This window comes from Centruroides vittatus, unplaced genomic scaffold (genome assembly GCF_030686945.1).
Source record: "Centruroides vittatus isolate TY-2023 unplaced genomic scaffold, ASM3068694v2 contig_1787, whole genome shotgun sequence".
Classification (NCBI taxonomy): domain Eukaryota; kingdom Metazoa; phylum Arthropoda; class Arachnida; order Scorpiones; family Buthidae; genus Centruroides; species Centruroides vittatus.
In genome coordinates this window covers 40,026-45,921 of record NW_027121094.1, presented here as the reverse complement: position 1 = coordinate 45,921, position 5,896 = coordinate 40,026, and the positions used below count along the sequence as shown (strand labels likewise).

General features: G+C 30.2%; 1 long non-coding RNA gene across 1 annotated transcript; it reads right to left on the bottom strand.

Moving 5' to 3' along the window:
- Window positions 1-2,950: 2,950 nt before the first annotated feature.
- Window positions 2,951-5,683, bottom strand: LOC136969441 (uncharacterized). The gene is made up of 4 exons (XR_010879825.1): window positions 5,560-5,683; window positions 5,362-5,408; window positions 4,164-4,266; window positions 2,951-3,150 (listed from the first exon to the last, which is right to left on the bottom strand). It is a non-coding gene; the product is annotated as an uncharacterized lncRNA (long non-coding RNA).
- Between the last annotated feature and the right edge of the window lie 213 nt (window positions 5,684-5,896).

The following is a 5,896-nucleotide window of genomic DNA, read 5'->3' as shown; positions in this document are numbered from 1 at the left end:
GTTGATTGATAAATAATGTCATCATTATCATATCCACATTGTTCTGTATGGCCTTGGACTTCTTTGGTGGCAGGGAGTCAGCATGTTTCCATTGACAGCTCTGCTTTTTTGTTTAAGACTGGTAATGATGACACTATGTCTCATCCTATCATTATGTATGATATAAACAGGTTACTCTGTAGCTGATATTGCTGCAGATGCTGCAGAACAATAACCATGCAATAGCTCTTTTGATCATCATTACAGTTATGGGAAATCCAATAAGTACAGATTTTCTGATACTATATTTTCTGATGGCACCTAATGCCTAACTCTAGTACCAAATTAACTTAAATTATTAATATTACTATAGCCATTTGCTAGCCCGATAATTTGGCAGTTGTTGGTCTTGATACTATAGTCCATTAGTGATGATGCAATGGATGGTACTGTGAATAAGACACACTAGTGAGGCAGTGATTTCATCCACAGTGGGGCACCATTACCTCAAATTAAGTATTCCACATGCATAACAATAATATCCATAGGTTTTTGTGGTTGTCCCAGCCAGTTGTTATGACTGAGGAAAGTGCAGCCTTCTAGGAACCATTGTCGCCATATGTGAACTAGTATCAAGTCCATGCAATAATCAAAGTACACTGCTTTCATCCATTTATGCTTCCAACACCTTCCACTGTTAAAAAATATACAATGTACTGTACTTTGTATTTGCTGGCTTCCATTTTAATGATTTGACAGTGAGTACCCTGCCACCAGCAGTTTTTGCTTACACTATATATCACATGATGCATTACATTGTATCATGTGACTGTTACAGCAGGTTGTCAAGTATACTATCTTCCTTTCCATCAGCATCACCATCACATTTCTACAATCACTTATATTTGATGACATTCCTGAAAGTCCTGATAAATTTGAAACAATGTCGCCATGATAATAAATAGGAAAAATAAACATTGGCACAGAAAGAGACTTCAAGTTCTACTTTGTGCCTTAAAATTGTTGCACATACTGTACATTGATTTGGTTGAACTTAGAACTTCTTAAGCAGTATCAGTGAATGAAGTTTTGAACAATGAATTTGAGTTAATAAATGAAAGAAGGGGAATGGTTATGATGTCCATGTTTCCTGGTAGTTAAGCATGTCCTTGTAAATATCACGTTTATAGAAAAATTATTAAAATTGGTTTGGTTTATATGGTTACAGTAACAGAATGTGTGAGTGATTTGCCAAGGAGGATGCATCTTGAAAAGATTTTTATGTAAAGCTGGCCCCAATTTAAGTGTTACTAACACAAAGAAAATCCAGAAAACTCCATGTGGCCAGTCCATTGGCCATGCATGAACCATGACTTACTATTGGTGTTTGGTGGTTTTATCCATTTGGTTACTATAGGTACTTATTGGGCTGCCATAAGAAAAAATTGTAACCTATAAATTCCAACCGTCATCCATTTGTCTCTATCCTTCCTTAATCTTGAGAATGAAGTTAGATAGATGAAAGTCGAGACCAGACATGGAAATCATAAAAGAAAGCGGACCAGATTAACTACAGGGTGTTTCAAAACTATATGTCAGAAATGTAAAGGCAGGTAGATGAGACCTAAATAAGCAGATTTCGTAAATGAATGTGGGTGCAGAAATGCAGCGAGAGGGTGCTGTTGAGTTCGGTGGATGAAAGCACTTTGCTGGCTTAAATTGTTATTCCCCACACAAATTTTGAGCAACAAGCATCGTTACACCAATACAGAGCTTGCCAATATGCATTTTATGTATGGGGCTGCTCGAGGAAATGGAGCAGCTGCTCACTTCAGCAGGATCGTCAGGAATCACCTGGATGCTGTCTACGGCCAGCATTGTATAAGATGGGGTGGACGTGTTCCTTGGCCACCACGATCCCCAGATTTGATGTGCTTGGATTTCTTCTTTTGGGTCACATTAAGAGCATGGTGTACAATAGTCCCTTAACATCTGAAGAAGATCTGGTTGCCCAATTCTGTGTTGTTGTTGGAAATGTGCATGATATGCCTGATTTTTTTACTAATGTACACCAATTTATGCACTGCTGCTGTGGATCTTGTATTGCTGTTGGTGATCACTCTTTCGAGCAACTGTTGTAAACTTCTTGATAAATAAATTGTTGCTTTCCTTTCTCTTCACTTATCTTTTCACTTACCTGTTGTTAATACTGCCTTACATGATAGCACTTCAATGCTGCATTTCCGCACCCACATTCATTTCAAAATCTGCTTATTTAGGTCCCCTGTACCTGCCTTTACATTTCTGACATATAGTTTTGAAACATCCTGTATATATGAATTTTCAATTTGTTCTGCAAGTCACATTATTTCAATTCAAAAATTTTTCCCTGAACAGAGTTAGATAACTGGCACAACACTATTGCTAACAGGAAAAGTATGATGTATGGAGGCAAAACACTACTACATCCCATGCAGGCAAGTGCTATGTGCTACCTTTCACAGTAATGGAGCATCTATTTTGCACTATATCATTATCACAATAATTCAGTAAATATATTTTTTAAAATTACATCTTTTTTGTAAGAATTATATCTAATTAATTATTTTGTTAAATTTTTTCATTAGATGGCTCTACATGTAAAGTCATCAATAAAACATAAGCAGAACTTAATTGATGTTTAGAAATCCAATTGATAATTTGGGGTGTGATGTACAACATTATTTAAGTTAGAAGTATTTGAACATAACTGCCGAGTTTCGTAGCAATTGGTTGAATGGCCTAGATGTGCATAGAGAACAAACGTTCTCATTTATTCATATACAAATATGAATGAATGCGAATGTACTGTACTGTATATATGGATTTATAATTCAAGTCAGTGAATGAATATACAGATTTAGATTTCAAATTTAAATATTAATAACTAATAGTTTTCTCACAATTTATTTAAATTATATTGTTATTTACCTTTAACATTTGCTGAAGAACTGAATTTTCCACATTTAATTTTAATTGACACTGATCTGTTTCTTTTTGAGATAAAATAGATTTAAGAGCAAATGCAATTCCAGCAAAAGTTGCTCCTGCACACATGACTATTTTTATAAAAATATCTAATTTTCCCCAGTAATGAAGACCAGCACCAGCTAAAATAGCAACCACACTTCCCTAAAAATATAAATATTTTTACATATTAAAATATTAAAGCATTCCTATCTTCTAAACAAAATTATAAAAATATATGAAGTTTAAAAATAAAATGATAGTTAGTTTTTTCATATAATTAATTATAAAAGAACAGTACAAACTGTTTTTTGTACCCACTGAATTTTCTTTGTTCCTTACAATAAGTATAATAAGTCCTGACTCTGATACATGGCCCAAGTAGGCATAAATATTAAACAAATTCCAGACAAGAAACCTTACTGTATGTAGAAATAAATGTTAAAAAAAATTCTATTAATTCTGATGTCAAATTAATAGTTAATAGTTGAAAATAATAAATCATCACCTTCTGCAGTTTTATTTTAACAATATATTTAAGTCAGTTTTTAAAATAAAGAAATACCATGCATTATATTATATCATAGATTATATTCAAACTAGTTCACCTATCATTACTGTATATTTGTCATCAGTTATCTTTTTATATAAAAAAGATAAAGAAAATAAAGTTTTATATATATAGAGACAGACGATATTTGATATTGATTTTTATATTTTAATAAATCAAAATGTCTTTTTAGGGTTTTTTTAAAATTAATTTTGGTGCTCTCTGCCTATGGGCACTAAAAGGAGCATTTTTATCAAGTCCATTATGAATTCAGCCATGCCCAAACATATCCAAATGGACTACCCACCCTCAAAAAATTCCTGAGGTTCTTTGGCCCATTTAGAATCAATCCTGGTCCTCCCCAAGCAGAAGACTTAACTGTATAGCCATCTGGCTATCAATCAAAATGCTATTAATAATAATTTTAATATATTCACATAATAATCAAACATTTCAGTGTTATCAGACTAAAATATTATTGTTTCGATTAAATTAAAAAATTCTTAAAGTAATAAGAAAACATCTTTCTAATTAGTCATAAATTATTGTGATTCTTATATCAATTATATTTAAATTACATTTTAATAATTTCTGATTATTTTATACTAAAGGTGAATTTTTAACATACCTTGATTAACATTTGGTAATCCTGAAGTAATTTCATATTCCAATTAATTGCTCCATTTCATTTATTAAATCAATTTATTCTTCTTTGGAATTTCATTATTATTCTGTAAATAATAAAATTTATCAAAATAATATAAAATTGTACTTTGTACTTGTATAAACTGTAACAATGTACAAAATTCCAAAATACTTCATGCCAATACAATGTTTTATGAACAAATTTTATAGTTTTATTTATGATTAATAGGATAGAAGTATACTGAATGATTAATGGCTTAGAAAGTAAACGTTCTTTGAACTTAAGAATAAACAGATGTTAGTTGGAAAAGTAAAAAATTGAAACTAGAATCAATTGAATTTTATATTTTTCCACAAAGAAATGGTTAAAATTCTAAATATATGATGAAAACCTATACTAAAATTTATTATTACTTAGCATATTATATAAAAAATAATAATTAAAAATAAAAGCTTCAATCTACAAGAAAACCAAAGTAAAGATGCTGGAAAAATTAGTTAAATTAACGACCCCTTTATTAGCAAACAATTATTATTAAAGCATACAAAAAATATTTTATTATATCTTTCTCATACAGATCTTAGGGTGCGACTATGCAGACGCAGACGCAAGTGAGCAAAGAATATGTGGCGAGAAGAGGTAACGACATTTCACGCTCACATCTGTGCGGTCGTAATAAACAAGAGTGAGTAACAGTGAAACGTCATCACCTCTTTTCACCACTTTCTCACTCGATCGCGTCTGCATAATATACAAAGACATTGATGTTTGTACGAAGACCAATGTTATCTGTCAGGAATTTTGCAATATTTAACTGCTCGAAAACAATTACATGTTAAAAATATAACAGAAAATGACAACGATATCATATTTTCAAGAATTCTAACTTTGAAATAAGACAATTTTATTCTATAATATCATACAATTAGAAGAATTTTGTAATACAGCAAGAAAGTTAATGTAGAACAGTAATAATACACCAGAAGTTAAGATTATATTAATGTAAAAGAAAAAAATGTGTGACTTATTAGAAAATAATTCAATACAAATTTATTATTGAAGTTGTTAGGTTACCAGTACTGTATATATACATATACATAACACATAATATAATATATATATATAAATATATAATTTTTTAAAATTTATTGAAATATACAAAAAAATATATCTTAAACACCTTTTATTATCAGTTCGAGAGCTTGTTCCATTTTATATTTTTCATTACTACAAAACAAGTGAAATGTTTAATATTAATGAATAAAACAAGTGAAATTTAATAATCTATTTCTAATGTTAACATCGATGTTGATTAATTTACAAATAACACAGACTTTAACGAAATAACTTTGCTATGAATGAAGTCAAGTCTACTAACTTCTCGAAAACGTAACGGTTAAAATAAATATGCATCAGGTAAATGTAAATTGGGTTATTTCACTTTTAACACACTATCAACACATCCATACTTCCTACGTTAAATAAACACACTACGATCAGCGCCCACTGAATATTTTACAAAGTGCTTAGATCTTTATTTAAATATTCAGAAAAATAAAATATATTATAAACTTTTCTATTTAATTTATATTATTTTAATTTAATTAAAATCTGAAGAAAAAAAAACAGAAAATTGAAATGAAGATATTTAACAATTTTTTTTATTTAAACAAATCATATGAAGTCTTTCGGACGTTACGGTAAACAACTTCGAT